The 13632-nt window shown below is 39.3% G+C and overlaps 1 protein-coding gene across 2 annotated transcripts in view; it reads right to left on the bottom strand.

Moving 5' to 3' along the window:
• Window positions 1-13632, bottom strand: part of SYNDIG1 (synapse differentiation inducing 1) — a 387838-nt gene that overhangs the window by 49739 nt on the left and 324467 nt on the right. The gene's annotated exons all lie outside the window — the stretch shown is intronic.

Raw genomic sequence — 13632 nt, 5'->3', positions numbered from 1 at the left:
CAAGATTGGAGAGCTACTACTCTGCCAATGGCAGGTACTTTACTGGTAGAGTCATATCCCGGCATACTGGGTGTAATTCTCATTCTCTGATCTATGTTTGTCTGTCTGTGTCAATGTGTATGTAGGTATGTGGCATGAGAGAGGTTAGGAAAAAAAAGAGCAACAGGGGCCTTGCATGCTTTATTTAGCAGCCCAGCCAGGAACACCTTAAAGCTGATAAAAGGGAAGTGCTTTTACTAGCAAGACACAGCTAATGAAAGCACCGCCCTTTTAAACATTGAACATGAACATGAACAGAAGTGTCGGATTTTACAACACGACACTTAGTAAATAAATCTTGTAGTGTTAAATAAATTTAGATGTTTTCATGATAACACTTAGGGGTATAATTACTAAAGTGCAGGTTTTTAGATGTGAAGTTGTTGCTTATAGCAACCAATCAGATTTTAGCCATTATCTTCTGGAAGGTACTAGATAAATGATAAGTAAATTTGATTGGTTGCTATGGGCAACAACGCAACTTCTAAAAACCTGCACTTGAGTTAATATACCCCTTATACTCTAGTTGACTCTGGTGATTTCATAGGCCACCCCTCTCCAATCATTCATTTCCGACATTGCCCCTGCAGCTTACAGAACATGTTGCTTTTGAAAGTGTACTGTGGCTACTGTACAAAGTTGCACAGATGAGTATCTTCACGCAGTACTGTACCCTTTTTCCATATAGTGTGTCAAGATATTGATCTGTGCGACTTTGTACTGTAGCCACTGTACACTTTCAAAAACAGCATGTTTTGTAAGCTGCTAGCGGCAATGTTGGAAATGAAGGGGGGGGAGAGGGGCAGCCTATAAAATCACTGTAGCAGTAGTCAATTAGAGCTCAAGTGTCATCATGAAAACAGCTTATTTTATTAAACACTGCATGATCGATTTTATTCAATTACTGTGTGTGCTGCTTATTTAGCAGTCAACTGTGCAACTTTTTGAACAAGCAAAATAAAATCCCTGTACACTGCTACTCTGGTGGTTTACATCTGCGTTTGCGACTTTATAGTGACTTAGGAGTCTATTTACTAAGCAGTGTTATGAGACAGAGTGAAAAGTGATAAGAAAGTGATAAGGTGCCAGCCAATCAGCCCCTAACTGCCATATCACAGGCTGTGTTTGAATAATGACAGTTGGGAGCTGATTGGCTGGCACCTTATCACTTTTCACTCTGTCTCCTAACACTGCTTAGTAAATAGACCCCTTAGAGCCTGATTCACTATGGATCGCAATCCTGTGTACGCACGCAGTTCATCTGCGATAGCAAGCCAAACCACTGCGATTGCAATGCAATCTCAGCACTACATAAGGACGCCCACTTTACCATACGCACATCCGTAATGCTTAGCAGAATAGCGAAACCATTGGTACAATCAAGTACCATCGGACCGATATGCACACTTGCACAAGCCCTGACCTTACTCAGCCACTCACGCTATGAGACCTCACACTGCGTATGGTATCGCAGTGGATGATTATGCACACCCCTGCAACAGCGTGCGAATGCACTGGCACGTCTGTGTTCGGCCGGCCACCCAACCCCCTGTTACCACCCACAAACGGCACTTCCTGTCAATCACTCTACCATGGGTCTGCGTAGCCTCTGCGATCGCAGTCCCAATCGGAATAGCTATTTTGTGTACTGCGATGCATACGCATGCGCAGAACACAACAATCGGCCAATTGCTTGTGTATTAGCAATTGCGATCCAAGCTAAATCAGGCCCTTAGTACACAAGCAGCGGATCTGAGATGTTTTAATTCAAGTCCCTGCGGCATCGATATTTGCATATTTTTTGCACAGCTGCTGCCTACTAAATCACAGCTCTGTTGCCATTTGCATACTTTTCTGAATCAGGCCCTATAGTATGTACAGCACTTGATACACTACTCATTTACTTTAGCTGCTAGTGGCAATGTTGGAAATTAATGGTTGGGGATAGGAGCGGCCTATGACATCACTAGTGCAACAGTCAACTAGAGTACAAGTGTTATTTTGAAAACATCTCATTTTATTAAACACTGTATGTGCAACTTTATTCAATTACTATGTGGGTGTCTGACTAGCAGTTGGCTGTGTGACTTTTTGCAGGAACAAGCAAAATAAAATCTCTGTTCACTGCTGCTCCGGTGGTTTACATCTGAGACTCTTTACACTGTACATGACTGGACCGCCTGTCAGGGCTTGCTACTGTATACTGTAGTGCCATTTCCATCCACTGCTATTGTATTCAGTACTGTAGTTTTCATCAGTGGAGCATTAGCCACTCATCGGTTAAGCTGTATATTGCATGCCGTAGATCCTCTTATGCTTTACCACGCAAACCCACGGTATTTTCATGCCGCAAAAAAGATGTCTGTATGGCGCAACCAGAGCAAGGATGAGCGAGGGCACATCTGTATCCCCTGGGATTCCATTTATCACCACAGACAGCCTGCCAAGTGTGGAGCAATATTAAAATATAACCTTTATTTTTATGTTCTTAAAATTATGATAGCTAAGTCCAAAAATATAGGCGAAATATGATTAACATAGAAAAAGATAAGTAAAGAGTATATACATATGTAGAATAGTATTGAAGTGATTTAAAAGGCCACCTGGCGCCGGTCTATTCAACGTATTTTATAATACCCAAAGCTTATATGGTGCAACTTTGTCAAGTATATTAGCGGTGTTAGTATTGCTTGCTACACCGTATAAATCGCAAGTGTAACACCTGGAAGGTTATACAAGTAAAGGGAGGAAAGCGCTCTGTGGTATAGAGATATATGAATGTGTAGACAAAAATAATTACTTAAATAATTAAATGTATATATAATCAATTCCTAAGGTTTCAATGCTGTATGTAAATAGGATATAGGAATGTTTATACTAGATAACAACTCCTATAGGAGTGAAGTAATTGGCAACAGGTGGGCAATAACTTGAGGCTGGGTATTGGTGAAATAGCGTCAATGTAAAGTTAATCCAAATATGGGTGCAGGGAGTGTTCCTGTATGAAGAAAGTCGTAACAGGCCAAATACTGCTAATGTATTTGGTTAATATCCGGCTAAGACACGTGGGCAATTACTGTAGACTGGATGTTGTAAGATCAAGATGCGGGGGTAAATGCTTTGTATCGTGCTTAAAGCCGTATGTTGTAGGTGCCACCTTCGTTATAACCACACTCCACCTCAGAAATAAGGAAACTCAGTATCAGGATGTCTTATGACACTAGAATGCAGTAGCAGGTAAGTAAGAACCTACTTACCTAGTAGGAATGACTGCTGGTCTGACTCCTCCTTGCGTCCAGGTGTATCAGGTGCGTGTAAGTAAGGGGCCCAATTGGTGCGGCACGCAATGATGCCAATGAGAATAATTCAAATTGGACTTTTAATAAAGAGATAAAAAGTTTACAACAAATAACCACACTATTAGGTGGTAATCAGCATGTACCATGGGTATGCATAAATCATGTCCCAACGCGTTTCATCCCAATGGTGGGACTTTTTCAAGGGCAAATGGTTAGTAATATGTCCTTACCGTCTATTTATACAGTGTCCAAACGCGGTAATGAGCCGCATTTCCGGGTTCCGTATCTAACGCAGGGAAAGTATTGAAAACAAAAAACTATTATATCCCTATATGAAACTATCCTCCAATTTTGGAATATACATATCTCCATATGCAATATTCCAAAATTGGAGGATAGTTTCATATAGGGATATAATAGTTTTTTTGTATTCAATACATTCCCTCTCTATTATATGATTAAAATTAATATTAAACACATTTTTAACACCAATATATTAATAATATCACTCACTATTTATTATAAATACTATATATCACTGAACTATTTGTAGGGTAAAATCATAGGATATTATTTTGAATGCTCGTGAAGTTTACCCAATTTTATTCACTTTGAACAAGGATAATTAATAAGATAATAAATAATTTTTTCACAATATGATTATTTTTACTTAGGATATGCACTTTATATTTTTGATTTATGGTTTTTGTTTTTGTTTTTCACAATTATTTTTACACTATAGCACATTTATTAATCCTATTGATAAGTTATCACATATCAATAGATTTGGAATGTGATGGGACAATTAATATAAATATTAAATTATAGTACATACCAATACCGTAATATATCTCCTATAGTTAAATTCCTCCACGAATTATAATTAGATCTCACAAAATATTTTTCATTATTATTATCATTTATATTATATGTTATATTGTGTTTCATTTAACATCATTATCTGCAGTATATCTATATAATCAAATTCCCATATTTTTGTGATTGGATTCCATAATAATAATTATTACATAGATTATATTACATATTTTTCTTCCCTCTGTTTTGTTTTATTTTATATTATTATATACATATGGATTTAAATTAAAAGCCTAATACAATTAATATATGATCAAATTGTTCAGCATTATAATGAAAACTTTAAGTACTGCTATAAGGATTGTCACAGACATAGCAGTACTAGGAATATAAAACACAGCTCAGGATGGCACTCCCAAAAATAATGTCAATGCGTAGGTGCCCTCCACAATGGTACCGACATATGTCAGCCCAAACCATAGAGGGAAAAACTGACCACCTTTGAAAGTGAACACAGGATGTCTTTTGAATCAGATACGAATGTAGCATGGCTGGAGAAATTAAATACCCAAGTAACGGCTTATAAACACGAGTTGATTCAATTTAAAAAGAACAAAATGGCCAAAGTTGCATTGGACTATGATCAAAACCGAGTTTACAATTGGGTGAATAATGGACGGAGTGAACAGCGTCGCCCTGAGAGACGGGGCTTTAGACAGATGTATAGTAACTCCGATTCATCACAGCAGAACACCAGTGATTCGGACGTGGGCATTGGTAATAAATCTCAACGCTACGGCCCTTTAGGGAGAGGCACGATGCACCCATTACCCCTAAGAGGTGGCGGAGGTACACCAGGAGAAGCAGGCAATGGGCGAGGATGCGAACAAAGGAGAGTGGGAAGACCCCCCTTCAACGCAATCGTCGGTAATTAATATTTCTTCACGGACACTGACTGAGTCAGAAATTAGGGTACTGAGCCGTGGCCTTTCATATGTACCTACCACCAAATTGGAACCCATGTCATGGGAGATAGAGAAATATCGCCTCAACAGACAACTGAGGTTACATGAATTTTATCATGGAGTTAAAGCTGCACCGAGACCTCTACAAGATTCCATCAGTGACATTCCAGGATCGTTAAATAAATTTCAATCTAGATCTCTTTTTGAACCAGCATCGAACAATGCGGCAATTAAAACGTATATCCGATTACTTGACCAGGATGTCAAGAAACTAATTCCAGCTAGGAATGATCGCTTTGGCTACAGTAATCTCTCTAAGGAGGAATGGGGAGCGCTGTGTAATATGTCTAACTATAGAGATGTAATTTTTCGCCCCGCTGATAAAGGCGGGGCTATTGTTGTTCAGGATATTGATCAATATATGGGCGAAATTGAGAGGCAACTTTCTGATGTGTTGGTATATAGACCCTTAACTAGCGATCCCACTGCTATCTTCTCTAGACAACTATTTGAGAGATTGGATCAAGCAGTAAGTGAGGGACAGATATCAAGTCAACTAAGGGATGTACTCGTCCCGAAATTTCCTGTTACGGCACTCCTGTATATGTTGCCTAAGATACACAAATGCCTGGACAATCCCCCTGGTCGACCGATTAAATATCGGCCAGGGGGTCATTGTTCCAGGCAGTATCGGTGTATCTGGATACTATTCTACAGCCGTGTATCAAAGATCATCCCCGATATCTATTAGACACTACCTCTTTTTTAAGGAAAAACACAGCCTGACCCCCATTCCAGAGGGTAGCTACCTATGTAGCATTGATATCAGTAGCTTATATACGGTAATACCTAACAATGAAGGGCTGTTGGCGGTGAAAAAATTGTTGATGGATAGTCCCCATTTTGTTGGTCCTGATATTAATTTGATACTCGATCTCCTTGAGATGATCCTGACCAAGAATTTCTTTTTACATGATAATAAATTGTTCTTGCAGCTCATTGGCGTAGCGATGGGGTCGAATGTGGCCCCATCCTACGCCAAGCATATATGTTCTTTGCAGAGCATGACATTTTTTTCCAGCACGTCTATGTGTCTGGCCGAATCTTTTTTTATGCCAAATACATAGACAATATCTTTTTGGTGTGGACGGGGTCTGAATCTGAGTTTGTGGGCTTTATTGAGCAACACAACCAGTCTAGTAGTCCCATTAAATTCACATACAGTATTGATTTGTCTAGTGTGAATTACCTGGATGTTAACTTGGAACTTAAGGCAGGTAAATTAATTACACAGCTTTATTGTAAGAGTACCGATAGAAACAAGATTTTACACTATGGCAGTTGTCATCCAAGACCTTTAAAATATGGTCTGCCCTATTCACAATTCCTGCGGGCCCGCAGGTTATGTAGTGAAGAGACTACAGCCTTGAAACATATGGAATTAATGTTTGACAAATTTCGCCAACGCGGTTATCCATACGATTTATTACTACAGGCGAAAATTAGGGCACTTTCTATACCCCAGGAGGAGTTGCTTAGGTCTAGGGAACACAACATTGATTATGAACATAAGATCCCTTGGGTGAATCATTATCATCCGTGTAGCCATAAGATCAATAGTTCTGTCAAGAAATTTTGGCCCATTGTGGGCACTGATCCTTATTTAAGACTACAGAAGTCGCGGGTCATGCCCTGCTATACTAGGGGGCGTAACTTACGTAACTGGATTGCTAAGACTGATATCAGCACCTTTGGAGCAGCAAAACCAGAAGGTTTTTTAAGTTCCAAAGTTGGATGCTTCAAATGTCTAAATTGTTTAACTTGTCGATCATTGATGACGGGTAGCCATTTTTGCCATCCGTACAGTGGCAAGAAATTTAAAATATGCTATCGGGTTACATGTACCACAAAGTTCATAGTATATATGATTGTGTGCCCTTGTGGCCTCATATACGTGGGAAAGACCGATAGAACCTTAAGAGAACGTATGGCATTACACCGTTTGGCTATTCGTACCGCGATCAACTCAGGCAACAGTGAACAGCCGGTTGCCAGGCACTTTTGCACCAAGGGTCATAGTCTAGCTACACTGCGCTACATGATTATTGATCATGTTCCACCCCCTTCCAGGGGTGGTGATAGATCAAAGCTATTGCTACAATGCGAGTCCAGATGGATCTTTAGACTTGAAGCATTAGCTCCCAGGGGATTGAATGAAAATTTAGGTTTGCATTGTTTTCTGTAAACTCTACCATAGTATGTTCGTAGCTTAGTATACTATGTTTATAATATTTGAATTTTTGGTATACAATTCCTTCTAAATAATGTTAAAAGTATTTGTGAATTCAGCATATGTCACACTATGTATGGAGTTTATACGTACTCTCCTTAAGATATATTTTAGTCATCTTTTATGACCTGTGATTCATGCTTATGGTCCAGTTTTTCAGGATGTAGTATGTGATGTGCTTTTTGGAATATGGGACTTGGAAAAGAGCTCTTCTATCCACCATGGTGTCTGATATATATTTATGCTAGTTAATCTGTTTCTATGTTGGTTTGTCTTGTATTGTATATGATACACTAAGTATTGTTTAAGATGTGATATATATTGTTTTTTGATATCCACAGTATCTAACATGTTGTGCCTTTGATGTGCTGTCTTGTGTTGCCCGGGTGACCGGGACGCGGTCTGTTGAGGTCTTCCCCTATCCTGACGCTGACGCGTCATTGTGATGTGCCGGCGTGGGAGTTGGGCGTTTTGACATCATCGGAGTGCGCCCCGGTCCCGGACGGCAAGCGGCATGGAGGACACGTAAGGATGGGTGAGTGTATTTAATGTGTCTCATTTGTATTTGTGGTTTGTACCTTGAGGACGGAGTATTAAATAGCTCCGAAACGTCTGATTTTTTCATCCCTGTGTTCAGTGAATTTCTTATAGAGTGCCGCCTCGTTGGATCTATAGTACTAGGAATATGCTATAATCGTATTAATTAGAGATATATGCACTTTCAGAGGGAATGAAGGGATGTATAACTTAAAATATGTGATATTAAAATAGATTTTTATAGTGCAAAAAGGACAGGCACGGGTCGTTTTATATGATTATCCTTTTAACGGGGATTAAAGATAAAAGATTTAATATCCATTAACCAATTAAAAAAGAAATTAAGTTTAATATACTTTATTCAAATATCATATAAGTCATCCAATGATCAATAACTATAAGTGATAAGGTTGGGATGGTAGGACATACCATATTTATTGTGAATTTTGGGTTATATTAACAAGTTCCATTTAAACACACTTATTACTAATTAGTACACCTGAGTAGTGACCATACCATGGAGCAGATAGAAGAACCAATTAGAGAGAGCAATTGAGAGGAAAATTCAAACTGACCTATGAGATATCCTCCCATGGGATAAAAACAGGACACGGCAGGCATTCTGGTTGCACTGCCTAGACAAAGCAGCTATCGGCGAAACGCACGTCGGCATACCACGCTGCCGCCGGTCTAAAGCACTATCATATGCAAAATATGTTGGCAATACCAGGAATACACATACATGTGAAACCGGGCTTACAGGGATTGTTTGCAGTGGGAGAAGTGTGTGATGCCGTTCTGTGACTGTAACAGACGAGCTACGAAATTCTAATAGAAACTGATATGTATATGAGGAGTGAATGGGACTTGGGATACGAGTCTGTGCACGACAGCACAGACTAGATAAGCCTTATAAAAATATCATAGCATAGCATTATAGAAAAGTAGCTAAACTATTATATGAAGGCTCTGATTGTTTGAGATTAACAGCTGTGAGGGAGTCCACGATTGAAGTATACTTGCAATTGTATCTTCATTTAAATGTGTTACTAAAGGCAACATATATCAGCAGTCTAGGAATACTAACATTGAAGATAAGACACAAAAAATATATATTTCGCCTATATTTTTGGATTTAGCTATCATAATTTTAAGAACATAAAAATAAAGGTTATATTTTAATATTGCTCCAGAGAATCATTAAATATAAGGATACTTTGACCCTATAAGTGCACCAGATAAAATCCTGTCTTTTCTCTGTTTGTTTTTGTGATACTTACAAGATTATAAGGTAGCACCTTCACATATATTTATAACTACAAATGTAATAAAAGAAGTGAAGTTGTAGGGTCTTCAAAATTAATAAGAGGAAATCTCTCTGGAATGGAGATTTATCTATAAATTTATTGGTGCGAGATCACATCTCTTGTTAGTTTTCAGCCTGCCAAGTGTAATCTCATCTGTCCTGCATTGGAAATGAGTTCTAACACTTATAGTACGTGCTTTTATTAGCATTTTTTATCCCTGCTGAGAACATGTATTTTGATGCCAGTGCCCTATAAAAGTAGGTAAATCCTTGCAACAAACATTTTGCTATACGGTCATCTCTTACTACTCCGAATAGACAAGGGCAGAAAGAAATAAGACCAATATAGTCATATATAAGGAAAAGCACAGTAACAGGCTATGCTTTTTGCATTCTGCAAATTTTGAAGCTTGCATGCACTAAAGCTGGGTACACACTGACAGATACATTGGCCGATCAATTGATTGGCCAATGTATCTGCTGCCCGTCGGGCAGTGTACCCGCGATATGTTGGTGAACATCGGCGTTCACCGACACATCGCATTGGCTGTGCTGCACAGCCGATGGACAGATATGTCTGTAGACATATCTGTCCATCGGCAGGTGTGTACGGGCGATCTGCAGACCGCCCATACACACACAGCGGCAGCTGTGAGGAGGGGGACGGCAACCACGGGGCGTGACCCGCTCCCACCCCCCTCCTCGCGGCTGTCGCTGTGTGTGTATGGGCGGTCTGCAGATCGCCCGTACACACCTGCCGATGGACAGATATGTCTACAGACATATCTGTCCGCTGTGCAGCACATCCTACCTATACGGTCTTACATTACAATATAGGAATATTATATTATACACATTATCAATTTGCAAAGCCAAATAAACACATGTTCTAGCACTATATGAATTATTAATACAGCATTTAGTTGCTGAATATGATCATTTGCATGCCGTCCTTTACCATATGTTTACTATTCAGTATCACAAATGTATTTACATGCTTTATTTATAAGCTGTGGTATCATATTTGAATATGTAAAAATATATTTGCAGATCTACTGTATCTCCCTGAGCTTTAGAGGCTTTAATATGACTAGAAATAGTTTCACTGGAGTTAATTTTAGATTACTCTAACTACCAATTGTTTACAGGGAGAAATACGTGAGATACATTTTTAAAAACATAAAAAGGAAAATAAGACAATAATAGCAGGCAAAAGATGTGTGGAAGACAGGAAGAGGTTGGTCTTGCCTTTAAAAAAATTGCTGCTTTAAATCGCAAACAACTTTGTCTACAGTACTTCATTTAGGCCTCAATATTCACCACACTCATCTGCCTTTCATCATCCTTGATAATTACCAAAACTTTTACGTAGAAAATGTTGTTGTGTGCTTGCTGTTTACACTGCAAATGCTGAGCCCGCTGCATTTTTCCTGATTGATTTTCCAGTAATCTGACTTTTGATTTGACCCTAAATTTGAGGACTATTGGACTCTCATTACTTGGCTTGTTTTGGGGACTCTGCTATTCGTGTGCAGGCCAGCCAATTCATGCACAGCTTTATTATAAGCATTGCCAGTGTATCAGCTCTTGCAGTCTAGTTACTTGCACAACTTTTTTTACCTGTAACACCTATCTGGTCTGATATTCAACAACTGAGGTCCATCATTATATGATTTATACAAAAAAAAGTCTATCAATGCCATCTCAGCTCCAGTCGCTGCTGTTTTACGAGAGCATGCTGTGTTCATGGTCCTTTCCCCTAATCCATACAAACATATATGCATTCATTTCTTCTCTATATAACCAGACTTGCCTACTTTTAGGGGCAGGGCCTAATATTTTGCAGCATTAAGCCGCGCCCCTGGTTAATTGTCAAGAATAGCACATATTTAAATAGGGGGTGGGGCCACATGATGCGATCCTTGTAGAATCGTGTCAATAAGCCCCGCCCCTTACTCGGGGACCACGGATCTCCGTGAAAATTCTCCCCATTCTCCCCACTTCACTAGGAATGCGGGAGAAGTGCCTACTCTACCGGGGCATTCGGGGGGTTACCTGAAAAATCGGGAGCCTCCTGCGACTTCCGGGAGAGTAGGCATGTATGTATATAACCATATTAACTGTATTAATAAGTGTATTGATTTGCAAGTATTGGGGGTACAAATAAAATAAATGGGCTGCCAAGGGGAACCCATGTAGAAACTTATTGAGAATCACTGCATTAGAAGATAAGATCTTGATACCCCCAAGTAAAGGTGCAGAAATAAGACACCATTTTTGATTAAACCTATATTAGTGTTTATGCTATCCACTGTCCATTACTACTGTAGGATGTCTAATACAGTGATATGAACCACTCTGCCCCCCACCTGCAGATACAAGAGAAACCCCACAGCGGGGGAGGCCGATGATGCGATTCACACTGAATTGCCTCATTTTGGCCCTGCCTCCTGCTTCACAATGCCGGTAATCTTGTGTAGCTGGGATGGGGATAAAGTTACGCAAATAAGCGGCCACACCCCTCACTCAGCCCACATATACCGGGTAAGATGTCTGGCAGTGCTCCCCTATGCCAGCCATGTCCCCCCTGACTCTTTTTTATTTCAAAATCCCCCGTTATTTATTATAGTTATTACGTTTTATACAATTGTTGTAAACTTCATAACAGGATGCAAACGGAACTAGGTCGTTATGTATTGCAGAGGTGACTGAAGCACTTTAAAGAGTGCATAAAATATTCCATTAGCATTATAGCACAGATAACATTTCATATTACTTCTCAGCCAGCGTATTAATGTAATCAAATTCTGGTACACTAAGGCAAGGGTGACAATGAGGTTATTAAAGCTGCTTTTTGTACAAAATAAAATACTTCATTTTTCTTGTTAAAGTCAACAAGTAACTTTCTTTTTATGCCTCTAAATTTGCTACAGCTATATTATTATGGTACATTATTGTATTAAGTTAGTACTTTTGGTGGGTGTTTATTTTTTTGCTGTGTATATTAAGCCATGGTTTATGCTAGTTTATTAGTAGAAGTCTACAGAAGTTTACATTTCTATATATGTTCAGTAACACACAGTATAGCAAGTAGTCATTAATGGGTGTGGGTGGTAAGTAAAGAGATTATTGCAGCATGCACTATGACCAGTATAGTGCTGAATGTTCCAAAAGTTGCCAAAGACAGCCCAAATAATCTGTTCTGGGAACAGTTCCACTGTGATATCAGAATTGGGGGCAAAAACATTTGCATTGTGTTGTCAGAAACGGGGGCATATTTTTAATACATTAACAAAATTATAGTAGTATATGTGCAGGGGCACTCAAAACTTAATTTACTTACTACATTGATTGCAGGGCAGGGCACACTGTGACATAAATCTATGTGCTTCCTCCTCCACATGTTGTTTGAGGAGAACTGTATCCAACAGTGAGTATTGCAGCGTGATTTGTGGAGTCTGGATTGCCAGTCAGTGTATATATAGTGACAAAAACGGAAAGGTTGTCAAGGAGAGATGTATGTCCCACGATTTTAGCTTCTGTCTGGTAGATTGATTATCAGCCTTGATTGCCAGACCACCTGTGAAAGGCTGATAAAAGGTGTGTCAGTATTTATAGTCAGTCTCTCGCTGCCTGGGGAGAAATCAGAGACTTGTTGAGAGATACACTGATTACTGGTTGTAATTGCTTTCTTATAGACTTCTGTGAGAAGGACGTTTGGTCCTTCCAGTCTGAGAGAGGATTTAGTTTAGATAGAGATGGACGGGCCAGGACTTACTTTTATGTTTTGTTTATATTTGCGATGCTAATAAAACTAGCTGCGATCACTCTGATCTTGCCACTATATATATATACATATATATATATATATTATATATACTTTTTTTTCTTTTTCCAGGTGTTTATTAACTGATATCCCTGGGTGTGGTCCTGTCTCTTTAAGGCAGGACCCAGTTTCATGTGTAAAATGTATGCAAGCTTGAGCCAAAGGTGGCAGATCAAGTTCATTTATCTGAGAATCAGTGTAGGGACTGGCCAGATGGGAATGACCGTGAAGCGGTGGTCAGCTTAACAAATTATTGCAATATCTTGGAACCAACATTCCCTATGTTCAAAGGAGTTGCAGTTTGAAAAGCATGTGAGTGCTGAGTTTGTATGATATTTTTTATGTAAATGGTGTGGTCACATACCAAGGGCACCCCAGATGGTTGAGTGCCGTGGATTAAGCCTGTCAGTTTTATATATATATATATATATATATATATATAATCCAATGTATCCAAAAAGCGGCACTCAGAGACTTGGAAGTAGCAAAAGAAGGACCCCCTCCGGGGTAACTTTAGTCGGTCATGGTTTTGGATACATTGGATTATTTATGGG

Source organism: Taudactylus pleione, unplaced genomic scaffold (genome assembly GCF_031769625.1).
Source record: "Taudactylus pleione unplaced genomic scaffold, aTauple2 ptg000201l, whole genome shotgun sequence".
Taxonomy (NCBI): Eukaryota; Metazoa; Chordata; class Amphibia; order Anura; family Myobatrachidae; genus Taudactylus; species Taudactylus pleione.
Note: the sequence above shows the minus strand (reverse complement) of the source record. Positions and strands in the feature narration are given on the sequence as shown.